Here is a 23,634-nt window from a genome sequence, read left to right as displayed (position 1 = left end):
AATTTGAGGATACTTATCTGTATCCATGTAATATTTTTCAAACAGAAAGAATACATCGGTTCCTGTTTATAGTCTTTTAAGCAGATGAAAACCAATACTTAGGGGTGGCTAATCGTTTGAGATGATTGTCTTTTATTTCCGATCATACCAAATAAATCTCATGGCTTCTATTATTGTTCTTTATCATCTAGTCAACTTGAGAACAACTGCATGTACCAGCACAATCTTTGACTCACCATTGTTAGGAGTTGGTAATCTTGGCACATTCGGAGCTCATTTTCACAAACTGCCAGTGGGTAGGTTCGGACTCAAAAGTCAGGGAATAACATTTGCGTATAAATGTTCCGAATGAAATATAGCTGGCAAGTAAGTTGCTATATCAATATTTATTTCTTATTTGTTAAAACTTGCTTTAAATATTATATTCACAATATCATATCTTGGCGAGAAAATGTGAGACTGACCATGATATTGACAACAAGGAATGAGAGACTGTCAGTACATATCGAACGAAATAAGGGATCGATAGATGAACTAAATACCAGGCATTTATGTATTTGAATAACTCGATACATATTTTTAAAAAAATGCAAAATAAAGCTGTTGATATATGTAATGTGGAGAGATCGCAGATTATACATTCTACAGAACACAAAGCATTGCGAACTGAAAAGCGGATAGCTACATTTCACACATGAGCTTGCCAGGGCCAATTGTAACTTCTCCAGAGAAAGGCAAGTGTATTTGCAACGTCCTGCCAGGGCCTGAATATTTCCTTAAGTAATCTTGTCTTGGGCTTGAAATTTTAACTTGCCCTTGGGAGATCTGAGATTGCTCCAAATATAATATTTCCAACTTTCGTTTAAATTCCGTACAGTAAACATTATGGAACATTTAAAAGAAAAGGTTTTATATTTAATTAAGAAAGAAATAGTGTTAGTTTCATTTTATCTTTGTGTGCAGTTGAAAATCATATTCCGATAATTAAAGCTATAAAAACAAATATGTGTAAATAATACATAAATATAAATGAGAAAGGGTTGGAATACAAATATATTTACGAGAGCAAAGAGAGATACATACACGTGGGTAAGTAGAAAAGAACTTTAAAATAGCTACATTGAGAAAGAGAAGTGTTTAAGTAAAAGATTTGCTATCCCATTTTTACCTCAAGCACTTTTGCCATAATTTCTGCAGAGGCTGCAGAACATTATATCATTTTATGAGTTGTACTCAAGCCAGTGTTGCTGATCACCAGTCGTACTCAAGCCAGTGGAACTCATTACCAGTCGTATCCAAGCCATTAGTACTCATTACCAGCCGTACTAATTACCAGTGGAACTCATTACCAGCCGTACTAATTACCAGTGGTACTCATTACCAGTGGTACTCATTAATCCATGACTGAAATTTACTTGCACGTTTCTCAGCATCATACTGACTATTTGTTCTTAAAATATGTTCCTTAGGTCCGCTGGTGGAGCTTCGTCAAGTTTTCTTAGTTAGCTCAGATAAGATTTTTAACTAAACTTTTCACCCACATCAGCAATAATGAAAGCTTGGCGCTCAGCTTTAAGAGGTTAGTGTTAGGACTGGTCGTCCCGGTGTCAGGATAATGTGACTGGGTGGGACATCATGCTACATGTCTGCGGCATGATGCCCCAGTGCTAGACATCACTATAAACTGTCACACTGCAGACATCTTCTGTAATTATCACAATACATCACAAACACCAACTGTTGGTGCTAAATTTTCAGTACATAACGATTTAAATCACATCATCACGATTAATCATAATATGTCAGTACCTTTTATATTCAAACACACATGTCAAAGAAATCTCACAAGTTATATTACAGACAGGTATCATCTACTGGCAGTAAGAAGGCGACATAAAACGGACATGATGTTTGATTCGAGGCCGTCAAGCATACAATCTGCCCAAGGTTAGGTTAAGACATCGAACTTTGCGAAACCCGGATACGTAATAATATTACGATTAAACTGTAACTTAAACATAAAATATACTATATATTCTCACAAAGCTCGTATTATATAGTATTATCGCTATTACTTATAGTATTATCACGTATCACATCGGCATAAATAAATGCGAGACTGACCCTGACACCGACAAGATGGAAATGATAGACTGACACTATATATCGTTGCAATAACAGATCCATCGATAACTGTCTGTACCTAGTTACGCAATAAAAGAAGTGGATACATCTAAACACTAAACAATGGTATAGATTAATGTAATGATGCGAAATCGCAGGACATAAAGCAATAAACAGTTGCAAACCTGAGCTTGCTCGAGCCGCACTTGAGCTTGTCCGAGTGGACGGGCACGTGGATTTAATTCATTAGATATCTTGTGGACATAAGCCTTTTCCTCGAGCTTCATTAAAATAAAAATAAATGTCTGGTGCATGAATATTGCCTATTGTCGAACGTGTCCAAAAGCTTCGTGATATTAGCCCATATTCCAAGTTTGATCAGAATCGAATAAAAAATGCAGCTTCCAAAATGATTACAAGCGCAGCCTATCAAAATCAAGATGACTACATTAACAAGCATGCGCGTCACTCATTATCGAGCATATCGAGAGCAACATCGGACCAGAAATACGTACTCGAGAATGGTAATAAGCTTATCCAGTCAGATGCAAGACCACCTCATTATTAAACGTGGAAATCAGGGATATTCGAACTTGTCTGAGATATTCTGAATATATACTATACTAGCAAGATGAACAAAAACATCGGCTCAAAAACATTGTCTCCTGGTCGTAAATAGACGGACACACTACATGGCGATAAGAATTTCCCCGAATGCAAGATAAGACCTTTTCTGCTTTTAAACTGCTAAACGTTTAAACCACCTGATAATCTTCACAATTAGGTTCTACAGAGGATATATTGAACATCGTATTGTTACTTTTTCGATTATGCATCATTAGAAGTCCTTGGGTGTTTACACTATGTCAGTATGATCATCCATTCCGGTCGGGGAGGGAGGAGTAGCGACAGCAAAGGTTCAAGACAGCCGTTGTGGCAACCATATTGGATGTACGATTGGCACCATTTTCATCTAGGGCCCACTAGGTATCATAAGAAGTCTATTCATAATAACCCCATGTTGATCAAACTGTCCATTTGACAGGAGTAGAGATAACGTTTCCAAGACAATCGCCGTTCCGGTTCCATTGGGGGTAAGTTTGCATCAATATCCAATGCAAGTGCTGAAATGATGATAGCTTTGAATTTTGACAACATAAGAAGTCGTTGGATCAAAATCCGATGTGGAAACAACTTCCCTTTCAAGAGTAGTAGTAATAACAATATTTCAAGATGGCTATGATAACGGGCCATAATGTATATCAAATTAGAACCACTTTATGTGGGACCAACAAGACATTACAACAAATCTACTGGTGAAATTCCCATCTTGACACGACTTGCAGTGTTGAAAGAATAACAATAACAATGTTTCTAAGACGACTGCCATCATGGTCATCATGAACAGCAAATGTGCATTATTTCCATTTTGGACCAACTAGACAGCATAAGCAGTCTTTCTTGATATGAACATTTGTCTAGGAGAAATAGGACAATAAGATGTTCCAGATGGCCATCAATTCATTTTGTTTATAGCTCTGCTGGTCATAGACGAGAAGAAGTTATGGATTGTTTATCATCCCTCGTTCGCCCGTCCGTTAGCACAGGTTTGTGATCACTACTACTCTTGAAAAGGTTGCCATGGAACATTAAAAGTATTAATCTTATGCTCTGATTGGTCAAAACGAAAATGCTTCCGCTCCAATCTCTAATATGGTTGACACAGCGGCCATCTTGAATATCTTTGATATAGCTACTCCTCCTGAAGCAAAGACATATTGGCATTGTGTCTACACATGAAAACTTGGCATCATGTCTAGCCGGCAGAAAAATAAAATGGTTCCTTTCTTATATCAAATATAGTCGCCACAGCGGCAATCTTGAAAATATTGTTATCTCTACTCCTCGTGAACAAAAAAAACCATACTGATGTTGGGTTTTCGCGTCAAATATGGCTCTACTGCTGCCATTGTGACAATCTGCTTACATCTACTCAACCTGAATGGCCATATAAATATGGGAATTTTACTGTTAGGCCCCGTACAATGTCTAATTTGTCTTTAACGACAATTGTCTCATTCAGTCATCCAGTATAGCCAAAACAATGGCGATCATTAAATTTCGTTCCGTCATCCGGAATAGCCACAAACAACGGCAATCATGAACTTTCGTTCAGTCATCCAGTATCGCCAAAACGATGGCGATCATGAAATGGATGTAGGTCTCTGATACAGTCTGGATGGGAAGTTGTTTAACATGAGGAGGCTTCAAGCCAAAACCAAAGTCAATGTTGAAAACAATCGCGACCTCATGTTTGCAGATGAATGTGCTCTCAATTCCGGCACGGAGTAAGGCATGCAACAGAGCATGAACCTTTTTTCTACAGCTTGCACCAACTTCAGACTCACCATCTCTTCTAGCAAGACCGTGGTTCTGCATCACTACCTCCTTGAGAAGATTACCTGGAACCATCCATCACTGTCAGTGGTCAAAAGCTCAAAAACGTATACATATTCACATACCTCGTCATCACCCTCTCACAAGCGGTTCACACAGACGATGAGGTCAACATCAGGATTGCAAAATCCAACGTAGCATTTGGTAGACTCTGCTCAAATGTCTGGGATAAGAGAGGCATCAAGCTTGCAACCTAACTCAAAGTCTACTCAGCGGTTGTTCTTCCTACCTCCCTCTATGCTTGCGAGACCTGTTATGTATATAGCCGCCATGTTACAAACCTGAATCACTTCCATATGAGCTCTCTGAGAAAACTACTGAAAATTAGATGGCAGGACAAGGTACAGAGCAGAGGTACTCACTCTGGCCAGCATGACAAGCATTCACACCATGCTGTGCCAGGCACAACTCCAATGGACTGGCCATGTTGTTGGCATGGCGGTAGAACGTCTACCTGAGAAGGTCTTCTTTGGATAGCTACAGCAAGGCAAGAGATATAACTGGTCACAAATGAAGTACAAGGACAACTTCAAGACCTTGCTGAAGAACTTAGGCATTGATCAAGACAGATGGGAGAATGTCGCTGCTAATCTATCTGCTTGGCGCAGTCAAGTCAATGCCGGTGCGGAATCCTTTGCGCAGGAAAGACTGGTGGATGCAGCTGAGAAACGTGATCTGCGTAAATCCATGAACAGCAGTTCTGCAACTCCCAGTCAGCAACTGCTACATCCATGTCTCCACTGCAACAGTCTCTTTCGGGTCGGGATCAGACTGATCAGCCATCTCCGGACCCACCCCCAGTGAATCGATGACAAAACAACGGCAATCATGAAATCTAGTTCATTCATCCAGTATAGCCAACATAACGGCGATCATGAAATCACGTTCAGTCATCCATTATAAGCCAAAACAATGGCAATCATGAAATGTTTGAATGGTTCTCATCGACACCGATGGACGAACATCATCATCATCAATAGCCAAAACAATGGCAATCATGAAATCTCGTTCAGTCATCCAATAATTGCCAAAACAATGGCGATCATGAAATTACGTTCAGTCATCCAGTAATAGCCAAAACAATGGCGATCATGAAATGTTTGCTACGTCTACTGAGTGAATGGCCATTTCAGCATGCAGGGCTCAGGCAGAGCACTAGACCTGACCGGGCAAAGATTGGCTGGGCCTAGTTAAACGTTACTACGTTACTATATTATCAGAACCGAGTGCAAGCAGAATCGACCCTTGAGAATAATTTAGTATGGTTCCCTGCTTCGTATGCTCCATGTGTTGTACTCCGCTATATGAAGTCAGGCGAGCGCCGACACCATATTGTCACGTGATCAAGACAAATGCGATCGTATTGAAAGATCTAATTAATTTAACAGCGGCACATATATTCCTTGAATACTCTATTTCTTAGTGACACAATGTGAACTTTACTAATACTTTTGATTTCAACTATGGCAGTCGTAATCTTGTGTTCAAGCTTAACCACCAATTTGTCATATAATTATTTTAACAAATGATTTTACTAGAAGGCGAAGATGAAGGAAAAGGGTACATGCAACATTATTTTGTTAATATTGATCGTTTTACACAGCGTCATCTCAACAATTACTTTACCAATCGATTTTTGTATTAATTTTATATCAAAATTGATATAATGTGATACAGACAGCCTAAATATAGCCAAAGACTAAGACGAAAATATACCCCTCTTTTACAAGGAGGTGGGGGTAAGGATTGTTTTGCAAATATTGCACACTTCACACTAAGTCTGCTAAAATATTCTGGTTGCAACAAATTTCTCAATCAATTGTATATCGATATTGATATCTCGCTTTATATGACACCTCAGACTTTACCAAATATTAGGATCGAAATAGCAACCCTATTTCATGAGGGGGTGAATGTGACGATATTTGGTCCAATATTGTGCATTCAGAATGCACTATGTAATTTGCAAAAGATTCCATTTGCATTCAATTACCTTCGTACCTTTTATATCAGAACTGATTTAAGACAACAGACGACAGGTTTTGATTGCCAAAAAATAAGATCAAAATGCTATCTCTTTTATGAAGGTGGGCGGTTATTGGGAAGGAGCGTTTAGGTGGTTATCTGGGTAAAGCATTAAATAAAACTACGTGTACAGTATGTATGTATGTATGTATGTATGTATGTATGTATGTATGTATGTATGTATGTATGTATGTATGTATGCATGAATGTATGTATGTATGTAAATAAACACTGGATTATAACCAGTAATTTGTTTCGGTATAAACTGGATTGAATTTTGATATCTAGTGACTTTAGAAAGGTTTGTTGTTTCATTAATAACTTTAATTTTGTTTTATAAAACGGAGTGTCATCTGGCTTCCATGCTTATTCTAAGGGGCAAAGGTAATCGCAAACAAGAATGACTCCAGAACAGGTAAAGAAGCATAGACAGAAGTATGTTTTATTAAAATCTCATTTGCACAACAAGTTAGCAACATTCAATGTACATTTGACCAAGGAATCAATTACAAATCGAACTTTCCGATGATGTAGTCTCAGATACACTTTTTTGAGAAAACGTTTCCATCGCCACCCCTCTGTCATATAAAGGAGATGGTATTTAGGTCCTAAACCATTGGCATATGAGGGGTGTCATATACCATCTTTCATCATATACAACAAGTTATCAATATCAATGTAAAATTGATCCAGGAATTTATTGCAACAAGAATAGTGTAGATGATTTGGTGTGAAGTGTGCAATATTTTCAAAACATAGGATAACCTCACCTATCGGAAAAGAGGGGTTATATTTTCGTCCTAATCTTTGGTTATATTTTATCTGTTGTACATCATCTCATATCAATTTCGATGTAAAATTCATCAAGAAATTGATTGAGAAATTTTTTAGGAATTTTTTAGATGACGCTGTGTAAAATGTGCAATATTAAGAAAATATCTTTGTGTGTACCCTTTTCTTTAATCGTCGCCTACTAATAAAAATATTTGTAAAAATTATTATATAACGTAATTGGTGGTAAAGCTTAAGCATAAGATAACTGTTGCTATAATTGAAATCGAAAGTATTGGTAAAGTTCACATTGTGTCACCAAGAATCATAATATTAGAGGAATAAATGTGCCCCTGTTAGATTAGTTTGATCTCTCCATATACGGCCATTTGCTTTGATCACGTCACAATATGGCGTCAGCGTTCACCTGACATCGTATAACGCAATGCTATGCAAGGAGCATACAAAGCAGGGAACCAGACTAAGAAATATATTAGAAAGCATTTTCTACCTTTCCCAAACGCAGAAGTTTAACGTCGCTTGACATCTGGCGTGCTTCAGTTAAAAATTACTTATGCTCAATCTACCTACTTGTTGTTTGTCGAGAACATGTTCCAAAGAAAACCACTTCAGTTTTAACACAGGTATCTGATGTGACTGGATGCTAAATATGTTAACATTATGAACATGGTTTGCACTTTTACGTTTAGTCCTCGATGTCGTAATAGAGTTTTTGAATTTACAGTGATACATTATAGTACTTTAGCCCTGAATGTCGTAATAGTGTTTGAATTTACAGTGATGCATTTAAGGTGGCGCTTCACAGTTTCGTATTTTGCATAGGGTTAGGATTTTAAAGAAAAAGAATTTCCCCGGCTTTCCTCACTGGTTATACTGGCTATTTAAAAAAGACCTTGTATATCTTAGGTATAATGCAAAGAACCTTTAATTCCCTTTATTTTGGTGTATGATTGATGGGTGTACTATGGGTTATAGAGTATACAACTTGGCCTTACTTCAGATGTGAACCTTTCAAAAAAGTGCTAGCTCTACTTGGTTATTTTCAATTCCTGAACTTCAGAGGTAAATTGTATAAAAAAAGGCCGATAACTTTTTTACATTTTATATATTTGGTAATTCATTCATTGCACTTTCAGAAGCTGGTGTTGTCTAGTCTGGCAAAATTCATTTTCCCTATTTTAATAACTGCTATGTATAGTGTACTTTAGACTAATTCAGGCTGATTTTTTAACACAAGGGAGCAGTCAGTTTAGTTAGCAGTGTGCTTAAATCATGTAAAATTTCCAAAAGTACAATATCCAAAAGAAATATCATCCACATTACATTAATGTAGCATATAGGTATGCCAACATTCTCTCCATTGTGCATGTTTTAAATGCGAACTACTTCACCTTACATACGTCACTCTCTCAAAAATACATATTATCTGGTGAGCGCCCCCATAAAGAGAATATAGGTATTATTTTTGTATGATTTAACTATGTTTATATGGCCGAAATATTTAAGTCGCAAGCATCAAAACAATCCTTTTTAATAATTCTCCTGCCTTTCCCCCCACAGAACACTATTTATGAGTGTCAGAGTCTCTAACAAGTCCAGCCTCCCCCCCCCCCCATGATAAAAAGTGAGCTATTTTAAGAATGCACATTACATTTTGTAAACATAGCAACCAATGTTATGCTGAATGACAGGAACATGAAATTAGCCAGAATTATTTCTGAGATATCAACAATGAATTTTACAATTTGAAAAGGGAGGTAACTCATCAGGTTCATATAGATCAAAGGTCAAAGTGTAAAATATTTGCCTATTGTTTAATATGGAAGAAGCGAATTCACTTTCTCTTCGTTTATTTTTTTATTTCATTGCAAATAAATGAAAAGAAACATTTTCACCATATATTTCTGTCACTTATGGCAACAGTTTTAAATTTGAGTTGACTCTATTCCTATATTCTAAGACATCTAATTTCCCCATAATTAAGGTCACTACTCACTCAAACATACCTCATGGCAAATTATGTAAGCAAGAGCAAAATAATCATAATTAGCTTATTTTCATGCTTAACATCAATATGAATGTACCATTTTATTCAGAACATCATACATAATTATATGAAAATAAAAAAAATAATTGCAAACATTTTTATATCTGTTTAAAGGTGGTGCTCTACAGTTTCGTATTTTGCATAGGGTTAGGATTTTAAAGAAAAAGAATTTCCCCGGCTTTCCTCACTGGTTATACTGGCTATTTAAAAAAGACCTTGTATATCTTAGGTATAATGCAAAGAACCTTTAATTCCCTTTATTTTGGTGTATGATTGATGGGTGTACTATGGGTTATAGAGTATACAGCTTGGCCTTACTTCAGATGTGCACCTTTCAAAAAAGTGCTAGCTCTACTTGGTTATTTTCACTTCCTGAACTTCAGAGGTAAATTGTATAAAAAAGAGCCGATAACTTTTTTACATTTTATATATTTGGTAATTCATTCATTACACTTTCAGAAGCTGGTGTTGTCTAGTCTGGCAAAATTCATTTTCCCTATTTTAATAGCTGCTATGTATAGTGTACTTTAGACTAATTCAGGCTGATTTTTTAACACAAGGGAGCAGTCACTTTAGTTAGCAGTGTGCTTAAATCATGCAAAATTTCCAAAAGTACAATATCCAAAAGAAATATCATCCACATTACATTAATGTAGCATAGAGGTATACCAACATTCTCTCCATTGTGCATGTTTTAAATGCAAACTACTTCACCTTACATACGTCACTCTCTCAAAAATACATATTATCTGGTGAGCGCCCCCATAATAGTAATTTAGCCCTGAATGTCGTAAAAGTGTTTGAATTTACATTGATGCATTTTAGTACTTTAGCCCTGAATGTCGTAAAAGTGTTTGAATTTACAGTGAAGCATTTTAGTACTTTAGCCCTGAATGTTGTAACAGTGTTTGAATTTACAGTGATAGATTTTAGTAATTTAGCCCTGAATGTCGTAACAGTGTTTGAATTTACAGTGATAGATTTTAGTAATTTAGCCCTGAATGTCGTAACAGTATTTGAATTTACAGTGATAGATTTTAGTAATTTAGCCCTGAATGTCGTAACGGTGTTAGAATTTACAGTGATACGTTTTAGTAATTTAGCCCTCTTTATCGTAATAGTGTTTGAGTTTACAGTGATACATTGTATTAATCAAGGCTTCAGTCCGATGCGCAGAAAGATTTCTTTTACAATGATCCATCACACATCTTTATGAATGGAACATTTTATAAGTGAATAGACAGATAATGTCAAAATGTGTAATTTTATTTAATCTGGCCAAGCAATGTTACAGTTGCCGCAAGTCACAAGTATTTTCAAGACTGAAACTGTATTGATACATTGTCATGCCGTATTGATACATTGTCATGCCATATTGATACATTGTCATGCCGTATTGATACACTGTCATGTTATATCGCTACATTGTTTTGCTGCATTGATACATTGTCATGCTGTATTGATACACTGACATGAGATATTTCTAAAAGTAATTACTTTTGACAAGAAAAATGTTGCCAACATACCGGTACATATGAAATGGGTATTTTAAGTGTATCAGCCGAATATCAACAATTTTCACAACATGCATGCTGCTGTATTCTATTGATAAAGCAAATAATGTCGAAACAACAGCCGATTGGTCAAAATTCAGTTGGGGTAATGGCTTAGAAATCTATCAGTTCTTTAGGGCAATCAGCAATCTTCCTTTTTATGGCGATCGTGTGTAGCTCTCTATAATGGTTGTTTGACCAAAATGAATTATTTAATATGGATGTTGGTGGAAACTGAGACGGTGGGAATTCTTCTTTCAAATGCACGTTACTGACATTTGTCTGGTGAAAAGTAATTAGATTATTGTATAAATATATGCTGGCGTCTTTACTTTGGCGTGACAGTGTATTAATAAAGTCACACAGGCTTGGAACTATTGGTGATTTGGAGCAAGCATAACACTTTCTTACCAGATGAAAATCCATTCTCCGTCTCTTAATTACTCCCATATATAATTCAGTGGCGTCGCTAGGGGGGTGCGGGGGGTGCGGACCGCACCGGGTGACACCATCTCAGACGGGTGACACCAAAATGAAAAATTGCAAATTTTACAGAGCACACACTGCTCGGTCTAGTCGCATTTCATAAGCGGATAACCGATCATAGTTAAATACATGACTAGCAGGCACAGCAGTGGCGTCGCTAGGGGGATGCGGGGGGTGGGGGTGGGGGGGTGAGGACTGCACCGGGTGACACCATCAGAGGGGGTGACACCAAAATGACATTACTAAGGATTCTGTATGGTCTGTTACAGAAGGAGGACCATGGGGGTGACACCATGATCTACCGCACTGGGTGACACCAACCCGAGTGACGCCAATGATATAATTCATAAAGATGTGTATTCCTTGAATATATAATTAGGGCACACGACACTAAAATACCAGCAAAGACCGACCGATAGAAATAAGTTCTAAAATTAACATTCCTATCTACATCTCGCTGCCCCAGTTGCATGATGTAGGAAAAACAAATTGGTTTTTGTACTACGATGCGTTGGTGCAACACGTTGACGAGGTTACATCAAAACCTGAAAAACGAAACATTATGGTACTACAATACATCGTTAATCTGGAATTTGGAACAGCAATAATAAATATTCAGAGCGTGAATATATTCGCGGTTGTATATTAGAAATCCATTTTCCAATCCGACCAAAAAAATAATTTCTAGAAGTGCCAATATTGGCTGCGTGTCTGTAGAAGTAAACTTAAATTGTTTAATTTTTTTTATAGAAGATTCACATATATGTGAGTAAATATTTTGTCGATTGAAATTGACAGACGACAGACAGATCATCCCAATTGTCGATGGGCATGGACAGACGACAGACAGGTCATCCCAATCCCGTCCTTACAACACTCACGTAAAATTAGGTTAATTATTTACGTTAATTATATGAAAAGTTACTTAACACATAGTGGATCCACAGGAGCTCTTATTGTTGCTTACAATTTGCCTACAAATCATATATGTACTAAATAATCCCGGATTCTATAGTACATGTATGGTTTGTTGGTAAATTGTAAGCGACGAGACAATCCCCTTTGTGTGGATTCAAGAATAAGAAGGAGGGGTGCAGACAAAATAAATAATTAATTCAGATCCTATCTCAGCATTACTAGGGCCAAACCAAGTTCAGTATTTACTATTTACGTTTATTTATAACAAAAGCAAGAAATTTTAGATTAACATGTTGTGGTGGTGTATTTTTAATCACCAGCTGTTTTTCAGCTCCTTGGCACTGAGGCGGATCCTAAAATGAGGAGGATGAGGTTCGGAAAAAAAAAACGGAAAAGTAGACGATAAAAATTAATTCAATTAAACCTTTCCTTTTCATAAAAAAACAACAAGAAATACGAACATTAACAGACAATTTACTGAAATGAATAGCTTGATGTCATAATATAGAATTGTCTCGTTAAATATCTAAAATATTATGGAGTCCTGCCTATAGTTTTTCCCAGTAACTGCCTATTGGGTCGGTCTTAAATACACAATGGAGCTCTATTACGAAATGGGGTGAATTGGATGGTGTACGAGAACTTGAATTATAATTATTCGTTACATCTTGGAAATATCCATTTCATTCAAACTTATTGAGCATAAATTGCTTCAATTAGTTATAATTATTAATCTGAACAGAAATTTTAAAATAGTGTGACCTTTCATCGCGTTATGCATAGTTTTTGAAGACCAATTCTGAGAAATGGAAATTACTCTTACATGAATTCTTATCATGATTAAAAAATGTCCGTATAAACATTCCCACATCTGACACGCAGTTGTTTCCGGCAGAGAATCTAGTTATGTTAAGAACCTTGCTGATTTGTCTTGCACCTTCGCTTGTCAAGTCCGAATGCCGCCGTTACGTGCAAAAACAAAATGGTATATGCCAGATCATCTGTATAATACTGAATCTAGAAATACCATGTCGAATTATCCTCAGCCCAAGTTCACACTTCATTGTATTCTATCTTTCTAGTTAATCGCATATATTCATCCGTGTTATATCTATTTTATCTAATAAACGCTTTTTCTTTTCAGAACCGCTTAAAAAGCGGATTTGCCTCTTTTTTATTCCCTCTCGTATCAGTTTGTACGCCATATGCGAGTATGTTTGTTTTAAATTAAATTAGTCACTAACGGAATTTGTCGAATGTATCACGTCGCTACTTTTGGAGCACTCCCAAAAAAGAACGGAACTACGGACGACTTCGTTGAATGAATTAAGAGGTGGTACCCCTTAATTCTAAACATAATATTTGAACGTCGTTTAAACCTAACATAGTGATTATTTCAAAGAACAGTTTATGCCAGATAGCTTTTTGAACAAATCATTTCCATTCTTAGATTGGAAAAATGGTGACATTTATGATAAACGGCTGCATCGAGGCTCGTCGATACACTTTGTTCCACATCAACCATTAGCAAATGTATCAAGCGAAAACAGTGTTTTGAACAAGTGCCCTCTTGTGGGTAAAGGATTTCGCCCATAGCAGGCTAAATCAGTTAACGTGTATGCAATAAGGCAATCTCCACATCATCCAAAGAGTATGATTCAAAACTAATAACAGTTTAAATCGGAAAAACTTGTTTGCAGCGTGTGTTGTTGTGTAAGAAGGCCTCCATGCTTATTCTCAACAATCTCCATATTTAACTGTAATATGGGATCTGATTGGATCCGTTCCCTTCAGCTGCATCCAATCAGATAGCTGGGCAGCGGATACCGTTTTAGTCATCTGCATCTGCCAACGGTTGATGTGGGACAAAGTGGATCGAGGACCCTTGGTCATACTTTCTAAGTTCCTGTACTTTTCAAAACCGATCACGTCTGTTTAGGCATTATGGTATTGCGGACTACATGCAAGATTTATCTACGTCTGATATTAAACAACTTAACAAGGTACAAAACGACTCACCAACGAAACTGAAGATTTGACAACGGAAGAGCTCTAATAGCCACAGTCAATTTTGCACTTTTGAAAAACACATGTTGACACAATTTTTTAACGAAGAATTAGTTTATATTGCAATCAAAATATATATTAGATTGACCTTTGCAAGTCATGAAAAATTAAAATAGTGGGGTCCGTATTTGGAACAAATCTGTTAACCTTATTATACAAACGTGATCTCTGAGGTGATCGGTGTAGGGATAATATCCAAAAAGAGTAAATCGCCAAATACCCGAGGCACATGCTTAGCGGACATTGTGCAGATAAGACCCTTGGCAAGCGAAGATGGTCGTATTTTAGCTGACTGCCATACCAAGGCAGGTCTCAGTTATTCGTGTATTGAAGAGAAAACTGTCAAATCAGTTTCGTTAGACGGATTACTTTTCAAATGACTATTGTCAAATCCAGCGATGTTCGACCTTAAAAGTTCTTTGAGCGTTTATTTATCTAAGATGTCAGAATGCTGTCAATAATTAGCACGATAAAGAAGGAAATGAAAATTCTTTAACCTAAGACATCCAACATGAAGTGAAATAGCACAACATTAAACATACGTTTTGTATTTACATCATTACGTCTCACAATCTGTAAACAAAAAAAGGTTTTCTCCAACCAAGTTCGGCTTGTTTTACTATCAAGCTTAACAACACACCCAAATGCAGTGCATAATCGTGTAGGTTATCCTTGCCACAGGTTTTTTACAGAATGGAAAACCGGCCAAACATAAGGTACAATTTCATATTGATATAATTTTGTATTTAGAACCGAAGATAACTGTTACGACTCTATGGTCATTATACGGACTAAGTAATAGAAAGAAGCAAAGTCAACAAGTTTTGTAAAACTTAACAATTATCACATTATATCAATGTAATAAAAGAAAATGTGAAAGGAACGTACAGTATTATGAAGTAAATCCGAAATAATCCTGATAACTTCGAAAGTCGAAAAGAATGACAAGTTCTGCATAAATTTCAAAACCGGAAATGTACTGATCCGCCAAGAATCATGATGTTGTCAAAACGACATGGTCCCTATGAGTAATTCATAATAGTTCCAAAATAAATTTCCACTGAACAATCCAAAGAACTATTTTCTCTCTCAAATAATATCTAAGTACAACATAAAACATGTATGCAGACTTCCAGCACGAACACAAGAAATGAGAATGACTCTAAAATAGGAATGAATCCGATTGCTCAGTTCTCTCCTTATATGCACATACTATTACGAGTCTATTTCGAAACAAACCCCAACGAGACAGATCACACTATACAATTTATTTCCAAAATGCCTGTTCATGTGAAGTAGCACAGCTAATGTGAAATTACTTAATTGACCTATCGCCAGTTGTCAATCATTCTGCTCAATTGACCAATCAGCAAGCGCTATTATACACCCCTCCAGGCACTGTTTACGTCCGCCATTTTCCTCCAACAAGCTGCTTCTGTCGATATCGACTCGGCTATTGTATATATTTACAAATTTCGCAACGGTTCGGGGAAGTCGCCCCACTTCGCCCGGATAAGTCGCCCCAAGGATCATATATAGTAATTCTGAGATGTCGCCGCATGGTTAAGGCTTTATTTACTGTTTTTTTTTCTTCAACTTAATAACTTATTAAATTTATAAAATTTGCAATTTTTCAACTTTTCCATTTGATCAACTCCACTTCTGTACTTAACGAAAAATAAGTGTTATCTGTCCTTTTGCTCTGCTCTTCAAATTATTAGATACATTTTAGTAATATTTGTAGAGATAGTGTTATCAATACTTTTTATTACATTTACATCTAAAAATGAAACATGCGTACTAGATGCAGTATAAGTAAACTTCATTGTCGGGTGAAAATGATTTAGGCGATCAATAATTTTTTTCAGTTCTTCTGCTGAATGCTTCCAGATCATAAATATGTCATCTTAAAATCTGAACCAAAAGATGGATTAAACTTTTCGTTTTGAATAAAAATCCTTTTCTAATTCACCCATGAAAGGGAAGAGTATATAGGAGCCATATTAATACCCATCATCTGTATGTAATTCGTATTATTAAATTGAAAATAATTATTTTCCAAGATAAGTTTTTATTATTTTACAAATATCTTCGCTAGATAGTGTACTGTTATTAGGATTGTTATCAAGAAAATATTTGCACGCTTTAATACCATCTGCATGCGGAATGTTGGTATATAGCGATGTTACATCTAATGATACCAGGATTGAAATTATCAGATAGATGTGGACTAGACTTCGACTTTTTAATGAAAGTAGTTGTATCTTTAATGTATGAAGGAAGTGATTTCATTAAAGGTTGTAAAACACTATCAATAAATTTGGATAGGTTTTCAGTATATGAATTACAACCTGATATAATGGGTCGTCCTGAAAAATTTAAAGGTAAATTATGGTCAGGATTTGTATGAGTTTTGGGTACTATATAGCATTGAGGTGTACGTATGTTAAGAGGGAAAATATCAAATTCCTCATATACAGAATTATTATTTTTGAGGTGTACGTATGTTAAGAGGGAACGTATCAAATTCCTCACATACGGAATTATTATTTTTAGCGATCTCATTAATGCATGCTGAAATTTTTTATTTAATTTCTAATTAACGTTCAACTTCTTTAACATAATCACCTTGATTGACAATAATAATAGTGTTTGACTTATCATCCTTTTTAATCACTATAATGTCTTCATTGATTAGATTATATACAGACTTAATTTCGTCCTTATACATATTACTATGATATTGCTTTAATTTAGTTAATATCTCTTTTGTGATCGCGTATATATAAAAATATATATATGAATCACGTAAAAGATGACTTAATTCTGTTATAAAAAGGATATTTGGGTGACAAGTTTGGGGATGACTTCTCCAACCAATTGGGGCGACTTTTCCAACCACTCTGGGGCGACTTCTCTAGATACGTGGGGGCGAGCTCTCTATGGGGCGGCTTCTCCGCATACCGACGTAACTTAGAGAAGTGCAAGCGATGGATAAATGCTCTCGCTTTCCTTTCTCTGTCTCAGTGTTGTTTCATATGGCAAATATAGGTATATCTTTTAATGTTATCACGCCCGCCATTTTCACAGAATGTTTGTCGGAGGTTAAGAGGTTGTCAAGTCACGTGTTCGGTAGGCGGAGCGATCTACCTTCTGGCGTAAGGTCAATTCTTATAGAACTGTCCAAACCCCACCAGCCAATTAGAAATTAACCCATAGTCGTCAGCAAGTCTTACTATTAAGGATATTACAAAGTACAAGCCATCCACAAAGTCTGGTAAATGACAGGCGGGCGTATACAAATATTAACTGGCCCAATGCAAGGAAGGTAAATGGCAAGCGGGCGTGTACAAATATTAACTGGACCTATCCCAGGAAGAGATTCCACTCAGAGCAAGCGTTCATTCCACTTTCTCTGTTTTCAATTAATGTGTTGCTTTTACAGTGGCAATTCACAATACAAACTAAAGAAATCGTTGAAAGCATATCAAAATTGTAAAGGTCAAGTTCACCTGTTATTTTTTTCATGCAATAAAATGTGACACTAAGATTATATAACATAGAAATATTTCCCAATATCACTCTACCATAGGTAAGTGATGATGCTGCTGTAGGTCCATGTCTTTGACTATTTACAAATACCGAGACAATTGGTGACTCAAGCTGACGTAGTAGTTCTATGTTAGAGATTCGACATTGCCTTATTGTGAATGTATCCATGGTTACGAACCTATGATCTTTAAATAAACAATAGAAAAGAGCAAAAACCCAACAAGTTTTGTAAATTGCAACAAAGAATTGATTTCACTAGAATAAAAAGTGAAAAATTAGAAAGAACTTAAAGTATTGTGAGGTAAATCCCAAATAGTCCGAAAGGTTTTATTACAAGTACAAAACTATGAGGTTCCAACCGAATTACAGTGGTGTTCCAAACAAATTCCAATACTGAATGTGTTGATTTTCCGGTAGCATCGAATGTCCTAATGCCGTAATGGCCTGAAATGTGGCGATGTGCTAAAGATCTTTTGATGAATCACAATAATGTAATTAAAAATGTCTGAATTTACTAGAATCCCAATGTAATGTTTAGTCCAAGAATATTATTGAGCATTTGTAATTACAGAGATTTAACATAACAATAAGTCCTCTTCCGCTTCAAGAATGAATAATTTTTCAAGCAAACAACATTATGTAAAAAGCTAAGAAAGAATAATAGAGCCAGGATAAAGGGTAAGTTTCCTTTCTCAAACATTCAATGTTGTCAACACGTTTAGGATTTTCCGAGTGAAAAACAAATATCTAATATTCAGATAGAAGAAAATAGGTTTACCTAATTAATTATGATTTGAATATTTATTCTATAAATATAGAGAAATGTTAGCTATGTGTTATGTTATTTACAAAAAAAAGTGTCACGTCAGGTACACAATTAACTTGATTTTTGACAACAATACATTTATACAAAACATATATTCATTGATAAAAGCCAGCAAACAATACAAAATAAATATACATAACACCGTGGGTTATATTAACTAAAGGTAAAACATAGGCCATCTTGAGAATGGATCCATGGGGTTATATTAAATAAAGATTAAACATAATGCCATCTTGTGGATGTAGTCAAGGGGTTATATTAAATAAAAATTAAACATAATGCCATCTTGTGAATGTAGCCAATGGATTATATTAAATAAAGATTAAACATTGGCCATGTTGTGAATATTTCATGGGATTATTTTTTAAAAAAGATCAAACATTGGCCATCTTGTGAATGTTTTCAATGGGTTTATGTTAAATAAAGATCAAACTCATCATCTATCACTAATATTTCGGACTCATCATCTATCACTTTAGGAAATCTTTTGATATGCTTACGAACCAAAACCTACTTATTGACATTCTAGGATGGGTGGATAATAATTCTGTCTTTTCAATTAGAATATTCTTTACTAAGAAAAATATTTTTACTGTAACCAGTTTCCCATGTATATCCTATTCTGACTATTCAGTGAAAAGAAGTCAATCTCCTTACTTTATATGGAACCAATAGTCAATCTCCTTACTCCAATACAATATTCAGGCAATACATATATTTTCTGTCACTCCACACCCGATAAATGGTCGGTGTCGAACAAGACACAGAGAGAGAGAGAGAGAGAGAGAGAGAGAGAGAGTTAGTTACCCATAGCATACACACGTGCCCTCAGAGTTGGTAGGATTAGGGAAAATATTTATAAAAGTAAATCACCAGGTGCGGCGTTGGGGCAGAGTGCATTGGTCTTAAATTAATTTAATTTGTTTAACTAATATACTGGAGATAAGGTGTTTGTACACGCGTGTGTCTGTATATGTTTGGTGGAAAAGGCTTATTAAACTAAACCAAGAATATATTATTTTCTCACTTTATTTACAGCCGAATGTACTTTCTCCATATAAAATGCACCTGACCTGAGAGCCTAAGTAACGAGCTCAAATACGTTGCGAAAGGCCAGAAAAGACTGATCAGGGATCTGAAGTTATGGAACTGTCCCCCAGACTTGCAATACTAAGAATGCGTCGCACACAGTCCCCTATATATTATATAAACGTATTTAAGTCCCACATTAATGAAGTAACTGGAATCGGGGAAGAAGCCCTCCAGCTTGGGAACAATACTTCCCCTATATGAAAGCACTCAACATAATATGAGAGAGAGAGAGAGAGAGAGAGAGAGGGAGAGAATCGTGTAAACCAAGACTATATTATTGGTTATCAGTACTGTATATCAGTACGTGTGTATGGGCACCTATATGTAGGTAGCTGTTTATTTTGTAACACCTGTACTGTCTACCGAAGCGTAACGTTTCAAACATCAATAATAAACTTCACTTTACGCACTGTTAACGGCACAAAAAAATGGGAAACTGATTCATATCTCACTTTGCACATAATTCGCCAGCACGTGCCGATGCCGTGTCCAGTTTAGCACATATTATATTGTATCTTGTAGCTAAATATACGCAATGAAAACTGCCCTAATTATTACCAATACGTGTACAGCAGTATGAACAGCTTTGATTACGACCTTTGAAATGGCGGTGAACAAGAGTACATTGATAAAGCATTTGAATTTACTACTAAGAAATAAATCATCAAAGAATTTCTTAAAATAATGAACCTAGGATCGAAATCATTTTGTCATCAATTTTTTTTGTTCAACGATATACAGTTAAAATAATCTTGAACTATTATTGCAAACATCCATCATCCAGACTCACTCAAGTGATGTAAGCAAAGAATATGTCATTTCTCGCGGCTTTCGCTCTTCATTAATATGTTATTTGGAACCGCAAAGAAAACTGAAAATTCATTTCATCCAGAAACGACTTTCATTTCAATGCTTTATGTCAAAATCAGGAAAAGAATTGAAACTTACCGAACAAAAGATGGCTAAATAAAAGAAGCACTGCAGCCTACATCAAAATCAAGAGAATTGAGATGACTGTCACTGTAAAATAGCGTAATCTGACCTCAACGGGATTTCCACTCCAGGGAGCAATGAATCGTACAATACCTTTACATTACGGTTTTGAAGGGCATGAACATATTCGTATCACGTGGCATTGTGACGTTACTGCTCGGTTTGGGTAAAGCAGTTATTCAGCATTATGTTGTATAATGATACGTGTTTCCCCATCCACAACCTGTTATATTATGAGACGCTAAATTTTATTTTCACTTATATTCAGACTTCTTTAAATCGTTCTATTAAGAAACGTTTATAAATCGCTCTGACTTCCAAATTAGAGCATTGCCAATATCAAGCCCTTTCGCCAGTTGTCCTGTAGAGTAAAAGTGCATTTCACCTCAAACAGGTCAGCGACAATAGGCGATTCAAGTCGTCTATAGAAGTGAATATTTTAGTGGCACATACGAGAGGGAGGAGTGAGTCGACATTAGCACTGAAGCAGTAATTCACCGAGAAGGTATATCGTAAAAATATTTCATCAACGAAATGCATATAACCCTAACATTGCCCCTATACTTAAGGATGAAAAGGAATAAATTAAAACTTTTAGAAAGATGTTAGTTGGTTTCAACGATACTTTTAAATAATTTACTATATAATGCCGAGGATACGACAGCCAATTAGTTATGTTACTGTCCGGTCAGTTTTCTTAACGTTTTAGAGTGACGTCAAAGTAATGTGAACAAATTCTCGTACACACTGAAAGATTATCTTGTTTAGAACCAAATATAAATGAATTGCTGGGACTACACTAATTTGTCAATACCAGCTAGAGGTAATCTACATGTTATAGAACTAACACGTGAAATACTGGATCGTTGACTGCACCACCAAATGCTAAATTACTCCGGATTGTTTCTCCAACAACGCATTGTAAATCACGACTCATACCAACGCGGTTATGTTCAGTAACGAATACACCAACAACATCTCAAGTGAAACAAACATTATATCGACTGCTTTTTCAACAAGAAGGCACTTTCTGTGTAGCAGTTATTGGGCAAAAACGAGAGCGATCGTTTAAGACACCAGGCACGAGTTGAACCAGTATATTTCTAAATGACCGTAAAGCTCAGCGCCCAGAACGTAGATTTGTTATATACAGCATTAAGCACACACACAATTTCGCGAGAGATAGGATTTGATAGAGGTTCTGTAACTGATTTGCTTATGTCCGTCCAAACACCTGCCTACTCGGTTACTCTTTGATGAGACTTGCATAGGAAGGCAAACTCTCCTCCGGTACCAAAGATAGAGTGTACCATTCTGGAAGACCCGTTTTTCCACACCGTACTATCCCTCCTAACGAACACCAGGTAGGGCTTAGACTAGGTCACTGTCATTTTTCTGAAAGATTTAGATTGACGGTCAAAGAAATGCGAAAATGTAGCGCAGCGCCATCTGCTTTACACCTCGGATTAAATGTGCTAACGTCAGGTTCATTAACTCTGACCAAGTTCTCATTACTTCTAAAACTACACACGATAGCCCTTGAACTTCGGAATGTTCGTCATTTTTACCGAAATCTCTTGCGTAATATGCTTTCAATAAAACAATTGCACAGACGAAAAAAATACGCTGTCTACCGAATACTGTTTGGCTGTCGCATGCATTATTTGGATATCACTTTTATTTTCATTGATGATCCCAGGCTGTTATTGAGTCTGTGTATTGTTGAATGCACTCTTGCCTCAAAGTTTCTGGAATAGTTCACATTTTTAGGTATTGAAACACTGATTGATCAGTTCACCGCCTCATATTTCTGTGTGTTTGTGTTCAGTCTCAGTCTTTCTACAACATCACAGGAGAGTTTCATTTTCAGAACTTCTAGCAGGATATTCTTATCATTTTCTGTCATGTTGAGATGAGTCACTGGATGAGGGCCCAGGTATGCTGATCGCATCCACCAGCTGTTAGTACTTCCTTCCCCACAGACCATTGAATAATGCCGGCATTTTGAGCAGTCCATTGAATAACAGCGCAGAGTGGCATCCAGTACTTGGGGAAGTTGACATTTAATTTTTGTAACATCACCACTATTGTCCTCCATCATTTGCTTCGTAGAGGGACAAGTACAACATCAAGTAATTTTTGGGTCAAAGTTAGGTTCAAAGGGTATGGTACACTAGGTCATGCATCTATACGGACTTCTATCTTGGACCTTACGTAGTGCTTAAACTCCAAAGGTTTTTCACCGATGTTGCCGATGATTCAACGTTTGGGTAACTGTCTTTAGAAAAGGTGATCTTCGATCATGGATCAGTGTTCAGTGGTAACGTTGAAGGCTTTCGTTTCCTCTAGACGTATGAGGTACTTGGCGGTCGTTCTGCTCATGTTGTTTCCAACTTTAGACATCGCTTCCACACGACACGTGCAGTCTTGCTTCTTAGATCATGATTTTGTAATTGTTAGCATGCGACATCAAATGGAAGGCGGCACTGCTTCGATTCAGTCTTAGACAGACATCAACTTCATTCATCAAATACTTGCCTAGCATCCATCTATCCGAATGCAAACGACCCATCGTCTCTAAACTGCGCCATTGTTGGCCTTTCTTTCGACGGTCGTTAAATCTGACATTATGAGAATTGTCATTTTTACCACGGTAATGCCATTGAACTTCTCCAACTTATCAGGTTTCCATATCGCGCAAG

At 36.4% G+C, this 23,634-nt stretch overlaps 1 protein-coding gene across 2 annotated transcripts in view; it reads right to left on the bottom strand.

Moving 5' to 3' along the window:
- The window catches only part of LOC149788558 (uncharacterized), a 104,543-nt gene extending 83,506 nt beyond the window's left edge, over positions 1–21,037 (bottom strand). The window contains exon 1 of one of the 2 annotated variants that reach the window (XM_089974593.1): positions 20,888–21,037. The gene's annotated coding sequence lies outside the window, so the exon portion shown is untranslated. Of the gene's footprint in view, positions 1–15,357; positions 15,379–20,887 lie in introns of those variants that run through there. The other variant, XM_089974594.1, reaches the window with a different exon arrangement.
- Positions 21,038–23,634: the final 2,597 nt, after the last annotated feature.

This window comes from Sinohyriopsis cumingii, chromosome 11, assembly GCF_028554795.1.
Source record: "Sinohyriopsis cumingii isolate HCF-2022 chromosome 11, ASM2855479v2, whole genome shotgun sequence".
Classification (NCBI taxonomy): Eukaryota; Metazoa; Mollusca; class Bivalvia; order Unionida; family Unionidae; genus Sinohyriopsis; species Sinohyriopsis cumingii.
Note: the sequence above shows the minus strand (reverse complement) of the source record. Positions and strands in the feature narration are given on the sequence as shown.